The sequence below is a fragment of the Brachypodium distachyon genome, chromosome 2 (genome assembly GCF_000005505.3).
Source record: "Brachypodium distachyon strain Bd21 chromosome 2, Brachypodium_distachyon_v3.0, whole genome shotgun sequence".
NCBI classification, from domain to species: domain Eukaryota; kingdom Viridiplantae; phylum Streptophyta; class Magnoliopsida; order Poales; family Poaceae; genus Brachypodium; species Brachypodium distachyon.
The window spans coordinates 35353025-35373606 of record NC_016132.3 but is presented as its reverse complement, the minus strand read 5'-3'; the positions used below and the strand labels follow the sequence as shown (position 1 = coordinate 35373606).

Here is a 20582-nt window from a genome sequence, read left to right as displayed (position 1 = left end):
CTATAGTGATGTTCCAGTTATGAATAAGTGTCATCTCTCTAGACTCATGGTGCCTTTAAAAAAAACTCTTTAGTTTCTTAAGCGAGTAAGTCATATTAAACAAGGATAATCTGAAAACGAAGAATTGGCAGGACAGTTCGCATTGTAGTTTTTTATCGTCACGAGGAAACAATTAGACACATGTTTTTGATTATCTGGCTGCACACGGAGCACGGTCGGCTATTCAGGGGAGGGTTGAGGGGTGAACTGGGGAAATTATGCAACAGAGTCCACATATTTAGTTGTTTCCACGTGGTACCTGAAAATTTAACAAGTATAGTAAGATCAAAACTATGACATTACTTTTCTCTTATTTGGCCAGAGATATATATCCTTCGGGATGGCAATGGCTACCTATTACCCGCGTACCCGACGGGTAAATCCCCATTAAGGTATGGGTTTAGGTCAGAATTTTAACCCGCGGTACATAAATGGGAAAAACTCCATACCCATCGGGTAGAGCGGGTATGGGAATACATAACCCATACCCGTGTACCTGTTTACCCGTGTAATAAACTCGCATATGGGTGTGTCTTGGCAGATAAGAGAGACTCACAATGTGTTGCACTTTTAATCGCCATTTTTAATGATATATGTTCTTTTTATGTGCTATTGTTGTTTATAGTATGCTAATGTAGTATTGTTTATGACAAGATTATTGCGATTTTAAGAAATATGATGCGTTTCTATGGAACATGTTGTTGTTGATCAAGTTTTATTATGGACATTTTATACCCGCGGGTACCCGTCAACCTTGACGGGTTACGGGTACGAGAAAAACTTGTACCCGTTCCCGGGTATGGGTACGGGTAATGGTTAAGCTCAAAAGACGCGGGTAAGGGTATGGGAAGGCTCCACCCGTACCCATACCCTGCAGGTGCCATCCCTATATATCCTTGTACGTCCTGCATTGAAGGCCGGCTATATAAACCAACAACAAAAGATGTGCTGATTAGAGATCAGAGTTCTGGTGGCCCAGATGAAAATATGTGCTTATATAGACCAAATATTAGGATATTAGTTGACGCCTCATTGTAAATTAGGCATGCGAGACAACGGGAGAGTAAATTGCAGGACAGGACCGAAAATAGCTACTCTGCCGTGTTGAGCTGGTACATCATGGTAATCTGTTCCGGCATACAGGCTCCAATGATACAATCCTGCATGCCCGGGATGCGTCCACATCGATCCCGCCCTCTCTCTTCATTTCTCTGTTCGCTTGGAGGCCGACATGCAACCTTTTGTCAATCCGCCAGTAGATTTTAGTCACCAAAATGAGGGACATTGAGACGGCTTGCTACATTTTCAATTGAATGTAACTAGGAGTTGATAATTGGAGCATGCATGTCTTGATGGCCTCAGCACTTCAACATTTTGTTTACAACATGGACTTTCAATCCCGCATGGAAAAAATTATTATTATTGTTTGAACAGGAAGGTAAAATCACCTGGCCTATGCATCCTCGATCAGATGCGTGGAGCCATATTTTTATCAAAAAGATTCCAGACATCAGATCCAAAAGAACCGGTTTGGAAAAATAAAAACTAGAGCATCTTCTTTTGACTGGTCTCGCGACAAACATCTTCATTACCCTTTTCCCGGCGGGTAAATGCCCATTAGAGTACAGGTTTGGGCCAGACTTTTACTCACGGGTACGTAAATGGGAAAACAAATTCATACACATCGAGTAGAGTGGGAACGGGTATGGAAATACATAACCCGTACCCGTGTACCCGTTTGCCCATCTAATAAACTAGAATACGGATGTGATCTTAGCGGAAAAGATCATGATGTGCCACAGTTTCTATCGTTATGTGTTGCCATTTTTAACGACTTATTGTATTATTTATGTGTTGTTGTTATTTACAGTGTGCTAATGTAGTGTTGTTTATGACAGGATTGATGCAGTTTTTGAGAAATATGTTGTTGTTCCTAAAGGATATGTTGTTGTTTACAACTATGTGATCCAATTTTAACATGGATATTTTACTTGCGGGTACGGATAGACGGGTGATGGGTATGGAAAAAGTTTAAACCATTGGCAGGTATGAATACAGGGTAACGGATAAACTATTAAACCATGTCTTGCTCACCGTGTGACACCACCCTCCCGCATAGCCTAGGAGAAAATAGTTTCCTATGGAGAAATGCAACAAGGGGAAAGAGTCAAGGGGTCCAAAGCATGGGAATTTGTCTTTTGTAATTTTATGTGACATCCACAGATTTGGTTGTTTTCACCATACGCTATGCTCTGGTTGTTTGGTTCCTTGTGATGTAACCAACCCACACATGTTTTAGTCCTATACTTGGCATGGGTACTTACATTTACCTGCATTTAACCAACGTTGTTCTTTCAATGGTAGATGATGTATCCCTGATCAACAGTCAACAGCGAGAGGCCTGTGATGATTTTGTCAATCACTCAAGACCTGCTGGCTCAGTCTCTCAGCGGTGCTCACAAGTAAGACCCTGCCGACTCAGTCTCTCAGCGGTGCTCACAGGTAAGTTGCGCTCGTTCATAGGGGTGATTGTACTGGCCTATGGTTAATTCATCAATATCTCGAGACCTGCTGGTTCAATCTCTCGAGACCTGCCGGTTCAGTCTCTCACATGTGCTCGTAGGGATAGAACGTGCATGTGTACGTTCATATGGGGTGTGTGTGCCCGCGTGTTTGTGAACACCTGTGTTTGGACTGTGTTCTTTTTTTTAAGTTGTACTAAACCCAAGATCCTTAATATGAATTTGGTACGTGGGGTAGATAAGATTAAAAAAACGTCCCACTTTTCTCTATGTACGTCCAGCATTGAAGGCAGTCTATATATAGCAACCACAAGTCACCTCAATAAATCCATTGCTACCATGGATGTTTATAACAAGAGATGTGCTGAGTAGAGATCTGAATTCCGGTGGCCCAGATGAAGAGATGTGCTTATATTTACCTCCAAATGCTTGGATATTAGTTGACGCGCCTCACGTAAATTAGGCATGCGAGACATTGAGAGTAAATTGCAGGAGAGCACCGAAAATAGCTACATGGCAGTGATGAGTAGGTACATCGTGGTCATTGTCGTGCTCGATGTTAGCATAATCTTGAGTACGTATGAGTCCTAATAGGATTAGGAGTGCTGGCCGTGTGTCAGTTTAGGATTAGTTACTAAAGTAATAGTTAGAGTTGGACTAGGACAAGTATATGTTTGAGTCCTAATCAGTTTTGGTTTTGTTTCTGTGGTTCGTGCTAGCTACGTGCGTGTATATATATACATGTGTATGTGGCGGGTTTGTACCAAGCTTGTTCCGTGGGATTTGAAAAGAATAAAAAAATTAATAGAGGTCACGATACGCGTCATTGGTCAAATAATTGTGTGATCATTTCTGCGTGTTCGTGTTCATGTGATTAAACTTTGGGCAAACCCAACACTCGATTGATGCAATCCTGTATGCCCAGTGCGTCCCCTCGTCGCTTGCACTTGGTGACATCTTCAACGAGCATCTGCGCATAACGTCCATAGTCGCCGCAGTTTGTGTCTATGTGCACGTCCACGCCTTCTCGTCTTCTGGACTGCTCTCTCCCTACCCTCGCCCTGACGCCGGCGGCTAACAGTCAGCAGAGCAGCGCAGCAACGGCAAGTAGCTATGTAGCCGCTGTTTGATCCTGGATCTGACACAGGAGCAAGTATCTAAGCTCACAGTTTTGAGAGCTCTGCTTGCATTTGTCACAATACCACATCCCATTACCATTATTTGTAACCTTTCGGTTGCTGGATAACAAAAACTGTCCGTGCTGATGTGTGAAATTGTACCCTTAACAGTAATCCAATCTGGCTTATCGGATCGCCCTCAAGTTTTCTTCCTTGAGGACGTGCCTATTGCCCAGTCGACTGAGGACGGGCCTGTGTGCTGTTTGTTGTGTTCTTTTTTTTTTTACAGCAGTGTTGTTTGTTGTGTTGTTCCCGTACGTGAATGTTTGTGGACAGTTTTGATGCAATCGAGTTACGGGCTTTTACGGATTGGACTTCTATCCAGTCTGTGTTCCTTGAGCTATATTTGATCCCATCTAGTTATGGGCTTTTGACTTCGTTGTAAACAAAAAAAAGAACAAACAGCCCTGAGACAACTTGTCCCCCAAGAAAAAATAGGAGCTGGATCCAGAACTTCACAGCCCCGAACGTCCAAAAAATAAACATGGAAAATTTGCATAAAGTATTTAGTTCCACGCGAGTGGAAATGATGTGCAACCAAAAAAATTACATTAGTTGGACACGAGTGATCCCGATGTGCAACTCGTTTAGCGGCGCTCGGCTAAAAATTTCAAGACAAAAGAATTAATTTAAAAACAAGCAACTCAAGAAATAAAAAAAATCATTCAATTGCACATGGACGGACATGATGTGCAACTCACATTTACTTGCGCACGAATGGTCATGATGTGCAACTCCTTTATCGAGGCTCGGCTAAAAAATTCACGACAAAAGAATTAATTTAAAAAAAGCAACTCCATAAAATAAAAAAATTCATTCAGTTTCACACGCATGGATATTATGTGCAAATCACATTTACATGCGCACGAGTGATCTCAATGTGCAACTCGTTTAGCGGGGCTCGGCTAAAAATTTCAAGACGAAATAATTAATTTTTTAAAAAAGCAACTCCATAAAATAAAAAAAATCATTCAGTTGCACACGGATGGATACGATGTGCAAATCACGTTTACTTGCGCACGAGTGATCCCAATGTGCAACTCGTTTAGTGGGCCTCGGCTAAAAATTTCACGACAAAAGAATTAATTTAAAAAAAGCAACTCAATAAAATAAAAATCATTAAGTTGCACAAGGATGGATATGACGTGCAAATCACGTTTATTTGCGGACGAGTGATCCCAATGTGCAACTCGTTTAGCGGGGCTCGGCTAAAAATTTCATGACAAAAGAATTTTTTAAAAAGCAACTCCATAAAATAAAATAAATCATTCAGTTGCACACGGATGGATATGATGTGCAAATCACTTTTACTTGCGCACGAGTGATCCTAATGTGCAATTCATTTAGCAGGGCTCGACTAAAAATTTCACGACGAAATAATTAATTTTTTAAAAAGCAACTCCATAAAATAATAAAAAATCATTCAGTTGCACACGGATGGATATGATGTGCAAATCACGTTTATGGCACGAGTGATCCCAATGTGCAACTCGTTTAGCGGGGCTCGGTTAAAACTTTCTCGACAAAAGAATTAATTTAAAAAAAGCAACTCAATAAAATAAAAAATCATTCAGTTGCACACGGATGGATATGATGTGCAAATCACGTTTATTTGCGCATGAGTGATCCCAATGTGCAACTCGTTTAGTGGGGCTCGGCTAAAAATTTCAGGACAAAAGAATTAATTTAAAAAAGCAACTCAATAAAATAAAAATCATTTAGTTGCACACAGATGGATATGACGTGCAAATCACGTTTATTTACGCACGAGTGATCCCAATGTGCAACTCGTTTATCGGGGCTCGGCTAAATATTTCTTGACAAAAGAATTAATTTTTTAAAAGCAACTCCATAAAATAAAAAAATCATTCAGTTGCACACAGATGAATATGATGTGCAAATCACATTTACTTGCGCACGAGTGATCCTATGTGCAATTCGTTTAGCAGGGCTCGGCTAAAAATTTCACGACAAAAAATTAATTTTAAAAAAGCAACTCAATAAAATAAAAAATCATTCAACTGCACGCGGATGGACGTGATGTGCAACTCACGTTTACTTGCGCACGAGTGATCTCGATGCGCAACTTGTTTAGCGGGGCTCGGCTAAAAAATTTATGACAAAGAATTAATTTAAAAACAAGCGACTCAATAAAATAAAAAAATCATTCAATGCAACTCATGTTTTCTTGCGCACGAGTTATCCCAATGTGCAACTTGTTTAGCGGGCTCAGCGAGCAGAGACAACTTGAAAAGCTACTTGTGCATTCTCTTGGTACAATGTGCAAGTCATGTCGCAAGTCAAAACAGCCTACTTGGGCGTATGGGTGCATGATGTGCAAGTTGTCGGAAGGAATTCGCATCCAAATTACAGGTCTCAAAGCCCCAACCGCAAAAAGTAAAAAAATTGGACATCACATCCGAAAGAAAATCAGCTTTCCTGATGACGCCGTCCAGGACCCAAAAAAGACAAATACTAAAAAGTACTCCAGCATTCATGTTACAAATAACCCCGCTGCTGTCAAATACACAAATATCCCAGGTAGCTGCTAGAACTCTCGGAAAAAAACAAAGCAGAAAATTGTCTCTTGCATATATATCTTCAACTGAAACGCCCCCTACCCTGGCAGTCACCGATTGATGATGTCCACATACAGATGCAGGCCGCCCATGGTGTCGACCTCAATCATCAGAACGATGTCCCTTCTGATTCCTTGACCGAGACAGAAATCTGCCCATCCATCAATAATAACAGTGCTGCCGCTTACTGTGGTGTATTCGCCAATCATGGAATTGTTTCAGCTTGTCTGAATCTAGGCTAGCATCCCCCGAAAACGGGTTTTTCAGTGCATGCTTAACCTGCAGAGGGATGCCCTGGGAAAATAGAAAAAAAAATAACATTGAGAATAGGGACAACTGTAACCCTCACAAGTTAGTCGGTGTTAAGAAAACATATGGCTATCTGCTTCAAGCAAGTTAATAGAGAGAGAGAGATCCTATGTACTGCTACTGTAAGCGCGTAGGAATATCTAGTTCCGCTAATGCTTGCATGTAAAACTGATGAAACTCTTGTATCTCTCTGGACACGGCACGCAGTGAATCTTCGGTGACCATCGGTCTTCCAGGATAGTAAAGAAGCACCCAGTCGAACTCCCGAGCCACGAAATAGGATCCGTCTTCGAATCTCTGGCCTTGATATGGGTTCTTTATGAGAATGTCAGGCCTATTGTCCTCCCAGACTCCAGCTATGTCAGGCACATGGTGCATCTCATCTTGAGTGACATTGAAGGACTCCTTGATGGTCTTGCCGCCGCGCCCCCTCTTTTTATGCCTCCTCTTACTGTCCCATGCCTTCTGCTCCTCTGCCTTGTACTTGTCATCGATCTTGTGGCCACCCATGGACTCAGCGGCACCCAAGAGAGAGAAGGTGGGAGGGACGCTTCCAGCCTGTGCCGACCCTGTGGTCTGGCTATCTTTGAGCTGTGCAGGCATCGACATTGCGCGCTCTTCATCTCCGCCGGCATCGACAGGAGGAAGTATCCTAGGGGAAAGGCCGAGCGGCGAATGAGAAGTATCTTTGTGGGCGGAGGGAGATGGAGTCATAGAGGGTCGGCGCTGGTTGTAGAGAGATACCAAGCTCCTAGGTCACATAATTCGGTAGTTTGGACAACCGCCTAGGATATCCACGCCTTCCTCCGGAGGTAGCGGGATAGCATAATCCCGATGATCCTTGTGCGTCGTTCATGACAATGCCGTGCACCAGTGGCGGTGATTGTCTGGGCATCAGGTGGCCAATGGCGCCTACAGGCTTCCCAGGCTTGTCAACGTGGATACGACACTTCACCGGTGCCTGCGCATAACAAGAAGAAGGCATATGTGTGTAAGATCTTTATTCATGAAGGTAAAGATTGAAAAAGAGTTTGAAAAGATTGCTTCAAAGGATGTTGTCGCTCAGACCCTGATCGTTATCCCGGCTGCCCTCACTTGGGGAAGGTTGGCTAGCGGGGGGGTTGTCCATGCTAGGAGCCGGGCTGTAACCTGGGGTGTAGGTTTCTTCGTCCTCCATACGTGTGTTGGAGGCGGCGCTGCTCTTCAGCGGGGTGCTCTTTCGCGGGGGAAGAGGAGGAAGAGGAGGAAGGAGGTTCCTCAAACCTTCCACTCCTCCCTCGAGTATGGCGCCAAGGGCGGGGTGGTTTTTGGCCAATGCCGACACCAAATGATGGACAGCTTGCACTGCATATTCCCGTGACACCTCTTGAGACATGATAGATGCCTACTCTTGCGCCTCTGTCTTAGCTTGTTCTATTATCTCAGAAGAAGCGGGGAGCTTTTTCTGGACACTTCTTCGCTTCGGAGCAAGCGGGAAATAATCATCCCAACAGGCCCCTTCGCCTTCTCCTAGAACACGGCCCGTGTGCTCCGCCTTTTGCAAGCCGGCGGTCACAGCCGACTCCCACCTCTTGCTTTGCACGGAGTTGTCGGAGGTTTCTGACCTCTTCCTCTCCTCCCATTTGTGAGGATTTTCCTGTTATCATATAAGACAGGACGTGAGTCTATATGGATCAGGAGTGTCATAATTAACGCCGAAAACAACTAAATGCACGTGAACCCTTACCGTAAATTTTTTAACAGGCGGCTGCATTGGCTCAATGCCCGCCCTCTGCTCAGGTGTCATGTGCTGACGTGCATATTCTCTAGCATGTTGGTCCTCCAGCATGTCATGCACTGGACCCTGCTTGCCGCCTCGAGAATTTGGTCCTGCTTGCGCCAGACCTTCTTCTTCCACTCTTTCCCTGCACTCCCTAGCCTGTGGTTCAAGGGCTTCCTTAAACGCAGCGTCCTCATGCGTTCACTCTTCGCAATGAAGGCAGCGTCAGACGATTCCTTCTTGAACTTTTCCCATTCGGCCTCATCAGTTACCGACGTCCATTTCTTCTTGATGATCTCGTACGGTTTGTCCATCCACCTTCTAGCGGTGGTTTTCCAATTAGCAAGTCCATTGCGGACTGCTGTGTTGACGGCTGCTAGGAATCGCTCGCACCACTCGTCGGTGACTTGGAACCTCCTTGCAACGTCCGCGATGCACGTGTCTCTAACGACTTGGGAGATGTCACTCCACTCGTCGGTGATCTTGCAATACTTGCGTGCAACAGCTCCACAGGTCGTTGCGAAGGCCTTCTGTGCCCTCTCAGGTGACTCCGGGCAACCTCTCTCATAGTGCCGGGTGACCACGTAACAGAACTCCTTCAAGTTGTGGCTCCCCCTCGGCGTCTTCTTCCTTTGCTTCTTAGCGGGAGTTTCAGAAGGCTGCGGGTTACTCTCTTCCACCCGTGTCGCTCGTTGTCGCGCTCTTCTGAACGAGAGCTACCTAAGCCAGAGCTGGCAATTTGCTCTCCCGATGAAGACTCTTCATCGACACGATCTACCTCCTCCCGATCAAGAACTGGTTTCTGGCTACTCTTGCCCATTTCGTACCTATGTGCCATCAAAACCATCAAATAAATATCGGCCGAAAATTTCGGCATGACCTATGCTAAAAAAACTAGTAATTTTTCTCTACTAGCAGCTCGAAACCTGCATAAAAACCCACCCGCATATGTACCCCCTCGGCACGATGGCCGGCCCCTTCTCCAATGACCCGACACGATGGTCGGGCCCACAATTCACATAAATGAAGCACGTATATAAATCATATATAGCATGTATATAGCATAAGTAAACAGTACATATATAAATCCTAAATTACTCTAACACTAACACTTGTAAATTCACTAACACTAACACTTGTAAATTCACTAACACTAACAATTTTAATTTCAGTGAACCCTAACACTTGTAAAATAGGGGCAGAAGCAACCTAACAGTAAACCCTAACACTTGTAAAAAATTAACCCTACAATGTACTAACCCTATATCAAATTCACAATATGTGTGCCCATCTAACTCAATTATCCACTACGACAAACTACAATTCAATTATCAAATTAACATGCTTTTGTGGCTCGTGGAACACTACGCAAACATGTATATTAAAGCATATAAATTATATAGCTACATAATTCAAATTTATGCTCTTTAATTCAAATCAGCCTAACCCTAAATTAACAGCAACTGTGTTATCTAACTCAACTAGTTAGTGTGCCCGTGCAACGCACGGTGGACTAACCACTGACCAAGCTGGTCATTCGCCTTAAATTCATTGGATCTAAATGTCAGTTTTAGTATTGATATATATTTTCATGTCGGTTAGAAACATACTTTGCTAGAAAGCCAGCAACTCGATGGTCTTCCTTGTAGTAGCTTTAAGCTGTACAATTTTCATTTCCATATTAATGAGCAACATATGGAGAGTAATAAGAGATAGTTGGAGAGGCCTTTTATGTGTGTTGAGGCATGTAACACCAATGAGATTCCATTACAAAATACATCAATATTTACAGTTAGCTCGAAAATAAAAAAGAGTTATAGCTCAAAATAATCACCTGTTTGTCACATGAAACCCAGTTGAACATCAACTCTTTCAGGATGTGCTATCCTCAACTTTAGTCTCTATTGTTCCATCATACTCTTATGACGCTTGTAATATAATTTTAACTGACATTTCATAAGCCCAATAAATAATTGGTGGCTCAGTCAACAAGCCGTTTTAATATGGCCTGCAGACAAAATCCATCCAAGTTTCATTTAGAAGTGCAAAGCTACCGACAAAGGTCCTAGACCAACACCAAAATATGGTTTGTAACTTTGTAAGTAGTAGCCATGATTACTTGCTATTCTTGCCAATCCATGTATAATAGTAACACTTATCTTTCTCCTTCTCATAACTGAAGCCAAACATGAAAACAAATTCCAACTGTCAAAGATATTCATCCAAGTATGACAACAACAAGCGGTGTTGAATCATCATCAGAGATAGTTCCATCACAAGAACAGACAGCTGCAACTGCAACACAACAGAAATGGTCAGCCATCCCCTTGCTTGCAGATATACAACCCCATACATGAGAAAGACCGGCAACATCGATAATTTATGTCTAAGCTAAAAGAATATGCATGCTTGGTCACGGCCATAAAAAAACTCTTCTAATTATTTCTTATATATGTCTATAATAAGATGGACATCTATACTATGATTTAACCTCAGATCAGAAAATTTGTGGGAAATAAGATATATATTCGTTCTCTTTTTTCCCTCTCTTTGATCTTTTCCTTCGAAGAGACAACAGGTATTTTGGGTTGTCTTCCCATATTTTCGTCATCTCCAGTGCATGGTAACAGTAGCAGCAGCAGCAACACAAAGCCAAGGATTTATGTAGTTCAAGCTAACTGAACAACTAAGAAAGAATGCACAGTACCAAACAATGTATGCCAATGTAAGAATGTGGAGGATGTACATTGAGTCATAAGTTTCTACTCCTTATTTAAGAACATCTGGAAGTTTTTTACAGACATTGGTTCATCTATGTATTTAAAATACAAACACAATTCATTTGTAGTAAACAGATAGGGACTTATAGCTCCTATCTATAGTACAGAATTCTCCATAATCACTTATAACTTTTGCCTTTAAGATCCGCAGAGTTAATTTTGGGGTACTGACACAAAACCCTAAGCCCATAACTCGTAGAGCATATGTATCAACTCATGCTTAATTTTCTGCATCATAAAATACAAATATCTCGCAAAAAATTACAAATAAATATACAGCCGTTAGTAAGTCACCTTTTCTCTTTATACTTTCTCCCTCTCTGTCTATATTATAACTATGGAATCAATGGATATTTGGATTAGTGGACTTGGGCAAAAATCGAACACGAAGGTCACAACCACAAATCTAGTACACCTTTTAGTACAAACATCTTATCATCTCCCCTGATAAGAAGAGAGGCCATGCGTGATCTTTGATCAGTTGTATCCCCCTTATAGATGTAGTGCTTAATTGCTACAGGAAAACAAAATGGCATATTTAGAGCCCTAGAACTAACTGGTTGTTCCCAGACCTGCACACTTTGGTTTCCCTACTTGATAACAGGTGAAAATAATTTGCATGTACCTAGTCATCAACAATCGTCTGTTACTCCATTATATCAAATATTTTCATTTTTCCTTTTCCTCCAAAACAGAACAACAGAAAGATTTAGCAGGTAAGTACACAAATACATATTAGAGCATTTAGTTAACAGCAATCTATGAAGCAATCCAACATCCGACTGCATCAAATTCAGAATATTAGCTTCATAGTTAGTAACAACTTCATGATCAGCCTTAGAAAAAAAGCACTCCTGATTTGTAGAAGAAATAATGGGAGAGTCAGGTCCATTTTATTTGCACTGCTTGTATTGATCAGGGCATGATGGATGTCAAATACTGATGCTCTAAAATTTCTAAAATTGCACAAAGTCTTCTCCCAGTAAAAAGCATGTAAATACCTAACGAACAACCCAAAAAGCTAGTACTTCCTAACTTATGCAGCATGCAAGATAGAGAAAGGAACTTGCTAATCATCCTTCTTACGCTATTATTGTTGCGTCAATGTAAACTCCTCGGGCTAGAAAAGACCTACACGGACACAACGCAATGGAGCAATTCATCTGAGATTTAAGCACTAACCTCTAATGCGGTGGGGCAGCGGCGTGGCGCCCGGGGGACGGAGGCCGCAGAAGGGCTACCGCGGCCGGCGCGCCGGGGCACTCGACGGTGGGACAGGGCGCATGGGGCGGTGCGCGGGAGTTCTGCGACCGCGGCCTGGTCGCCGTGGCGCACGACGGCGAGACACGGCGCCTGGGGCGGGGCGGCGACGACGGCGAGCGACGGCGTTGCGTGGGGCGGGGCATGCGGGGCGGCGGAGTTGGCCGGAAACGGCGGCCAGACGCACTGGCCATTGACGGGGGATGAGGCTGATTTTCTCCTGCCAGGCTGACTGATGGATAGGGTAGGCAGGCGGGGGAGCGCGATGATGGCATGGGGACGGGCGGCGGCGGGGCAGGGGATAGGGCGGTGCGAGGCCCATGAGGCGACGGGGCAGGAGGAGTAGGAGTTCGGCAGCGGCAGCGAGAGGATTTGAGCGGGCGCGGGGAGTCCGGTTTGATAAGCGGCGGGGGTGCGCGACGATCCGATGTGTTCCTTGCGAGAGCAAACGGTACAACCTTATCTCCTGCCGGGTGGAATTCAGCCTCCGGGTTTAATTACTAAACGCACACGGTTAGAGAGTAATCCGTGCTCAGTGAGGCTGATTGTGGGACTATAAGTAATCTGTGTACATTTAGTGGGGTGGACGTTGGAAAGAATATGTTGGTGCCTTTATAAGTAGTAGAGATTATCAAATTCACAAATCCTAACCCTAACCCTAAATTAACAGCATATTATCCAACTCAATTATCAAATTCACATATCCTAACCCTAACCCTAAATTAACAGCAAATGTGGGTTCACAAACTGAGGAGGAGGCAGAGGAGACAGAGGAGGCGCGCACCTGTGGGGAGGACGGAGACGGAGCGGGCACGGGCTTGGTGACGACGCGGGGGCGTCGAGCTTGGCGGTGGCGCGGGCTCGGGGACGGCCGGGGCGGAGGAGGAAGACGGCCGGGGCTCCGGTCGAGGACGGGGAGGCGCGGGGGCGGGCTCGGGGCGGAGGAGGAAGGAGGTGAGGACGAGGCCGTCGGGCGGCGGGCTCGGGGCAGCGCGCGGGATCGACGGCGGCGACGGAGGCGCGAAAATCTGCTAGCGCTTTCGCTAGGGTTAGGAAGCGCCCACGGCTGGTCTCTCTGGTTAGGGAGGACGCGTAGGCGAGAATGAATCTAACTGTTTCGGCCGGTTCCCTTATATACCCCATATCCATCAGTAACGGGCGGGTAAGAACCGCGACCGTTACTGATGTTCCTTCAATCATCAGTAACGGGCGCGGAACAAAACGACCGCCACTGATGTGCTCAAGTGAGCAATGCTCAACAGAACATCAGTAACGGTCGCCTAGTTACTCGCCCGTTTCTGATGGATAAATTAATGCATTTTGTCTAGTTTTTTTTGCTAAATTTGGATTGAATTTTTGGTAGTGACAAAGCCATGTACTAACATGCATACACAAAAGTAAATCGATCACACATTTCTCTAGTATTTGACGAGTACAAAGTTTCACACATAATTTCACTTAGTACAAAGTTTGCATTAAGATTCAGTACGAGTACATTTTTACAATGTGACTACTAGTGCTTCTCCTTCCTTCGGTAAGTCATAACTTAACTCCTCGCAGAACTGCTTCTGAGGTAGGGTTTTTGTGGTATTTTCTTGTTCTCGCTCCCATCACTTCTTCTTTTCCCTCTCCTTTTCCTCGTTAATATCGTGTGTTCCGCTTCTTCGTCATCTGCGGCGGTCGTCGGATCATGGAAACCGTCGTAGTCTTCTTGTGAAGTAACTCCATCCACTCCAACAATGCTTCTTTTACTACGACGCGGCCTTTATTTGCCAGGTCGTCTATGTAGAAAACCTGCTTGCATTGTTTAGCAAAGACCCATGGTTCCTCTCTTGCCGGGATTTTTCTCACGTCAACTTGTTCACGAGGGATCTCAGGAGGTAGCACCATCGTCGTGAACCTGTGACTTTCTTCTTTGTCACCTTTGGTCCATCTTACACGGAACATTGGGATCATTGTGATCGAGTACTCCAATTCCCAGATCTCCTCGATAACGCCGAAGAACGCTTGGGTTTTGCTGTTGTCGTCGGTCGCGGTCTTAGAATCATGACTACACCACTATTTTGATACGTGCTTTTACGGTCCTGAGACGCAGTGTAGAAGTTATAGTCGTTGATCGCATATGATTGCCAAGTAGAGACGTGGAACGCAGGTTGCCGTGACAAACATGCAACCGTCTCTTCTGATGCATTGGTCGTCTCCCTGCCGTACCAATAATTTTTCAGCCACGCTGCGAATGTTTTATTGTGCTCCCAGTGGATCCAGACTTCTCCTCTTTTAGGGTTTTCATTTCGAAGTTGTTCCATGTGCATTTCCTGATAAGGCCGACAGCAACCGACAGTTTGCAACACAACTAAATGTGCTCTTTCAAAGTCAGCTTCCCTTCCTCTTCCATAGACATTAAGGTATGTATGTCCAAGGCCACCTTCGCCATCGAGCTTGCCCTTGTACCATGATTCGGGAACACCTATTGATTTCTGATCGGCCAACCAATCCGTACAGAACTCGATGCACTCTTCTTCCCTAAAGCCTTCCACGATGCTACCTTTTGGACGCGATCTGTTACGAACGTACCGCTTCAAAACCCCGTTGTATCGTTCAGGGCCATACATGTTATGCAGGAACGAGGGCCCTAGGGACAGGATCTCATCGCATATGTGGATCATTAGATGGACCATGATATCAAAGAATGATGGAGGGAAGAACATCTCGAGCTCGCACAGAATCTGTATCATACTATCCTTCAGTATCTGGCATCGTCTAACGGTGATTGACTTCTGCGAGATGCTGTCAAAGAAGTCAAAAAGCTTCATGATTGTCTCCCTTACGTGCGGCTCCATGATACCTCTGATTGCGACTGGAAGTAACTGAGTGAGTATGACATGGTTGTCGTGAGACTTCATGCCAGATAGCTTGTGACTCTTCATGTCAACTAGATGCTTGATGCTCGACGAGTAGTTTGATGGGACTTTAATGCCCTGCAGGCACTGGCACTTCCTATGCAACTCGTTTTTGTACGGGTTGTAACATGCAAGACGACACCACGTGGTCACCGCCACGAAACCATTTTTGTCGGCTGCCGACACTTGATCTTTGCGTCACAACTCTTTCCTGATAGACATGAGTTCAAGGTCCTTCCGTGCGTTGGGTCCATCGGCGAAATTTGAAATTGGGGAAATTCAGAGAGAAATTGGAGGCCGGTGAGAAAGATCGGGGGGAGAGAGACATCGGGAGGGCGAGGGAAGCTTAGGGCTCGAAGATCGGAGCTCGCCCCGCCGGAGCTCCAAAAATGGAGCTCGCCGGCCATGGAGGCAGCGCCGCCGGCGCGGGGGGGGGAGGGAGGAGGGGCTACCTGGGGGGCTCATCGGCGGCCATGGCGCGGTCGGGCAGCACCTCGCCGTCGCCGGAGAGGAAGAGGCCGCAGCTGGTCCGTTACGACGCGCGGCGCGACCAGCTACGGCTCTGCCTAGCGTATTTAAAACGCGACGAACATCAGTGTCGGTCGAGGTTTTCGCGACTGTTACTGATAATCGTGTACACATCAGTAACGGTCGTGCTGGGCCGACCGTTACTGATGGATGGTTCATCAGTGGCGGTCGCCCCATAACCGACCGCCACTGATGTTACTCGCGAGCTATGAGTACACTGGCCGGAGACAGGCGGTGCCCGCTCGGTTCATCAGTAACGGTCGGGGCCGCGACCGACACTGATGTTCTTCATCAGTAACGGTCACGCCGGACCCGTTACTGATGTGACGTTGCATATAGACCGTTTTGTAGTAGTGGCTTGATCTCTATAAAAAGAACGAGTTTGCTACTCCCTTAACCCCATATAATTTGTTCCAGATTATAAGAACTAAAATCAGTAACAAAATAATTAGTATTTCTGCTGGAGGATTCTTATAAAGAAAATCCTAGCAATCTTAGTATCCTCAAGGAAAAAAAAAACTCACCATGACTCCATGAGTCCTAAGGCCGTATCCACATCACTCATCCTGTGAACGATGAACTCGCGCTGATATTCGACATATAGATCAACATCTTATAAAGCAACTAAGATCCTTGAAACATCGGCATCGCGCAGACTAGCCATGTCTGTAAAAACAATTGAATGGAACAAATCACGAACTTCGTAGGTCACTTCCTGCAACCCTGCAGAAACAAAAGGAAAATAAAACACCTAAAAAATATACAAACAATAAATGAGAAAAAGGAAATATGCTAGGCTCTGTGGATGTGAAAAGGGGTGAATTTTTTTCAAAACTAACCAAATAAGATTGCATTTTCACCAATAACATCGCCCTGCCCTTCCACTGCGGCTTCGAAGACAGACCCGTAATCAGCAGCGGAGAACCTGACACTATCGCCAACTTTAAGCTTGTGGATCCTTGCGAAAAGTCTCTAATAAGCACCACACAGAACAGTCGCATCCTTCCTCCTCTCCACAAACACATCATAGTTAAATCCGCTGAGGTCCCGCACAACAAGAAAGTTCTCAACAAAGTCGTTGAGTCGATCTATGAAGCAGTGCGGTACAGCCTGAGAAAGAACAAAAAAATAAAAAATTAAGCCTTGCAGTGACTAATAGTTTAAAAAGAAACTTAGCCCCCCCCACCCCCACCCAAAAAAAAAAGCATTCATACCACGACATCCCTGCACCCGTCGCCCATGGTGATGGTGAAAGATGATAAACACACATTGGGACGCTTGCACACAACGTCAAACGTGTTACAAGCATTGCACCGGCGAGGCATGGTCTGCAAAAAAAATGCAGTAAGTATACTTTCTTGTAATAATTATATAGGAAGGAAAAAAGGTACCCTACTATCCAATCTGGAAGGGAAAAAACAAACCTCATAAACTCATAACAACTGATGCTCTGCAAATTTCAAAATTAACAATGTTCATAGAAAAAAATAGCTAATTACCCGCCAATAGAAGCATAACTTTAGAAGCTATTCTGCTCATAAAAAAAACAACTCCTTGTCCGCATACAAGTTTCTTAATCTGTACACATATTATCATTCTCCAAAAATTGAGCCCCAAAAAAATCATAAGATACTATATACCAGACAAACAAATTGATTTTGAATTCCCGCAGACTTTGAAAAAAAAAAACTAGCTTACTTCGTGCTATCAGACCATCCGGCTATTCTGTTCCGTGATGTTGAAAGTGGATTTAACGGACTGGCCAAAACAGCCTAGCGCTACATCCACAACAAAATCAAAGCTTAATTTCACTACCTTAAGAAACACAACCTGTCAAGAACCTATCAAAAGCCCACCGCCCCCCTGCCTCTACAAACAAGCCTAGCATACACAGCCCCTAGATGCCCATATATAATATACACAAACAACACAAACATAACCGACAATGAAGCTAGGTTTACTATCAGCGTTTACTAGAGCATATGGTGAATTACTGAGAGCCAAACATGGCATAAATTAACTGTCATCTGAACTACTACAAAAAGTAACAGAAACCACTACACTTCCTACCTAAAATCAACTAATGAGAGACACCCCCTGTCAACAACCTCAAAATCTCTCAAGCCCCAAATTTTGAGTGCGTAAACAAGTAATCTACAAACAGCCGGCAGTCTATTCGCCTCTATCGAAACATAGATACACATACCCACAAACCAAAACCCTAGATGCACATCCATATAGGTACAGAACGCGCGGGGAGGGAGGGCACGAGGAACGGGGAAGCAGAAAGAACATTACCAAGATCCGGGAGCTGGCCGAGCAAATCCGGCAAGGCGTCGCGAAACACGAGTATCCCCCGGCGATGTAGCTCCCTCTTCCGCCCCCGTCCCCGTCCCCTTCGCCTTCCTCGATCGACAAAGAAGACACTCCCGACAGCCCCAGGACTCCTCGTCTGCTCTTCACATGCCATCGGTGCGACGGCCCGCAAAAAAAGCCCAAAACGATGTTCGCAGCCCAAAGAGAACACAAACACAGGCTACCTAAAGACGCTGGGCCGGACGGGCGACAAACACAGAAAAACCAAGCGCGCACGAATCTCCGCGCGAGCTAACAGATCGACGGTCCCTGTACGTCGACTGAGAAATACTTATTTATCAAGCGCCTGATCAATAGCAAATTCGTTATTCCTTCATTATATACCACTGCACCATCTTTTCTGCTCAGGCAGGTCTGGATTTATTTTTAGCAAGCTTGAGCTGATTGTGACATCCGATTTGCTGTTGAATCCACTGACACAGCCACGTTTTAGGGCAAGTATAGGTTTCAAACCAGAATCGCACAGTGACTGCAGCAGGTGACCTTCAGCATTGCAAAAGTTCCCCCAAAGAGTTATTTCCACGCTGCAACAAGACATGTCTTTCAGTTCAAGCGTTCTTTCCTGGATTTCCATGCCATTCTTCCACATTATTATAACAAAAGGGCTAACTGATGTAACAACCCCAAGCAAATCTACCCTGGTTTCATTATCCATATATCCTATTTCACTGATCTGTCGGAAATTATATTGCTGCCAAGTTGCCAACGGATGCTGCTATCATCACCAGAACAAAACTCAATAGACCTTGGTTAGAACTGATCATGCACTGAATTGAAGCATATTGCACGAACCGATCACGTCTTTGCAGTCACCCTACCCTTGATTGTCCATCTAATTTTGTATGGATTCAAGGCAGCAATCAGAGTGACAAGAGAAGGAGTATCATTATTATCAACAGGGCCTCTATTCATACACACCAGAGGTGGCTCCTGACATAAAGGCTGCGCATGGCACCCATAAGTATTGCTAGGGCAGCTAAAGCCCCAACCTGTGGGAGCCTGGGAGGAACTGCAATCCTTCCGCCTTGATGGGAGTTCAGTGAAAGCTGTTGCATCTTGGCATCTATTGTGTTCTGTGTTAGCAGTAGCACTCAACCAGAAAATCCACCGAATGGCAGATTGTTCACAGCATGCTCTGGCCTTGCAGCAATAGAAGAGCCCATAAAACCTTGATTAGGAGAACATGTTATGTCGTTAACACCTTGCTCGGCCCTTGCAGTCATACAAGACCCATGACCATGAATGCCTATGCCACCAGAATAGGATTGGATATTGGGTTGAGAAGCATGGACCTCATATATTGTGGGACTCCCGATCAGTGTGCATTCAGTTTGCAGTACCTCAACTCCTCAAGTTGGATAACAATGACGACCCTGAAACGAAAATAACATACATTTCAGGATACATAAAAATGGGGGCAAGACGTATATAAGTAGCTCTACGAGAAGAAAAGTTTCAAGGATTACAAAGATTGTCGTTTACTTCCCATGGTCCCAAGGGCGATAGGATGGCAGGACAAATCTTTAGTTGATGCTTTTCTAGAAAAGGAGGACAGCCCCTTGCCTTCTTTAGTTTGATGTGAATTAATGTGAATTACCTTATGCACCTAATATTCCTGTATGCTGAACAAATGCATGACTGCTGACTTGCTGAGTAAATCTTTTTTCTAGCCCACTTCTACTTGCTGTTGAAAAACAAATCATTTGAATTAATTCTGATCCTTACAACACTTTTCTATCAATGGACTATAAATGGTTTTCAAGAATAGACCATGCATGTGTATCTATCACACATTAATCTCAATGTGTGATATGAGGCCCAAAGAGGTTGCATTGGCTTCCTAGCTCTTGTTCGGATAAGTGGTTCAAAGTGTGACGACAAAGAGGAGAACGCATACATCTAAAGTCGGCTGCATTAACCAGTACTAGCCACTTACAGTAGCAAGGATGCCGATCTTGAGATGAGAAAATGGGATTAGGAGGCATCGGGATGACACATTCTTCACATATTCTGCAGGGGAGCGATTGCAGGGGAAAAATCAAATGCTCAAATATATCTCATGCTAAACAAATCACACCCATCTCACGTCTCTATCTAGATCTCTCACCTCTATTAAAAAACTCACAATGCCTCAATATCTCAGCACGTCAAGAACCAAATAAATCGCTGCGAAAAGAAAGCAGCTAATCTATTTCCAGTTTATCCAAAAGAAGCAGTTTGTTCTGGCAATGAAATGTTAAGACTGAGTGGTCCAATGGTCTGTACATTTCGTCTCATTTTTCACTGTTTTGTTCTCTTGATATATCAGGCATCAATTGGATTGCTTGACGCTGGACTGCTGATCAAGGATGG

At 44.5% G+C, this 20582-nt stretch overlaps 1 long non-coding RNA gene across 5 annotated transcripts; it reads right to left on the bottom strand.

Moving 5' to 3' along the window:
- Nucleotides 1-5995: 5995 nt before the first annotated feature.
- LOC100842959 lies at nt 5996-18292 on the bottom strand. 5 transcript variants are annotated; one of them, XR_002964092.1, is made up of 8 exons: nt 18153-18292; nt 17069-17182; nt 16694-16964; nt 16379-16577; nt 11792-11850; nt 11461-11680; nt 10221-10681; nt 5996-6612 (listed from the first exon to the last, which is right to left on the bottom strand). It is a non-coding gene; the product is annotated as an uncharacterized LOC100842959 (long non-coding RNA). The 5 variants fall into 5 exon arrangements; XR_002964093.1 differs by lacking the exon at nt 11461-11680; XR_002964095.1 differs by lacking the exons at nt 11461-11680; nt 11792-11850 and having other exon boundaries at nt 10221-10394; nt 10506-10681.
- Nucleotides 18293-20582: the final 2290 nt, after the last annotated feature.